We start from the raw sequence: 559 nt of genomic DNA on the forward strand, positions 1-559 counted from the left end.
TCGTCCATATTCGACGGTGAAATTATTCTCCGTGAAGAAGGATGGCCACCTCGCCATTCTTTGCGAGAGGTATGGGCTGTTTACGGCCGTGCGCAATGACGCATGGTCCGTATATACGATGAACGGTCTATCTCCGAGGAGAAAGACCCTAACTTTAGCCAATGCATATTTCATGGCAAGGAGTTCCTAGTCATGCACTGGGTAATTGTGTTCAACTGGTTGCAGCTGACGCGATTGGTAACAGACGACGCGCTCCGCGACGTCTGTATACGTATTGCATAATCGCGCAGCCGATTGCGAAATCGCTACCGTCACAGACCACATGAAATGGTCTGTCTTGATCTGCAATCGCCAAGATAGGCGATTGCATCAAGCTTTGCTTGATACCTTCAAACGAACGCTGACAATCAGCGTTCCATAACCATTTCTCGTCTTTTTTCAAGAGACGAGAGAGATGAACTGTCATCTCTGCATAATTGCGAGAGTACTTGTGCAAGTACGCCGCTAAACCAAGGAACTTTCTAAGTCCCTTGACATCGACTGGAACTGGCCAGTCGGT

Source organism: Bremia lactucae, linkage group LG14 (assembly GCF_004359215.1).
Source record: "Bremia lactucae strain SF5 linkage group LG14, whole genome shotgun sequence".
Lineage (NCBI taxonomy): Eukaryota > Oomycota > Peronosporomycetes > Peronosporales > Peronosporaceae > Bremia > Bremia lactucae.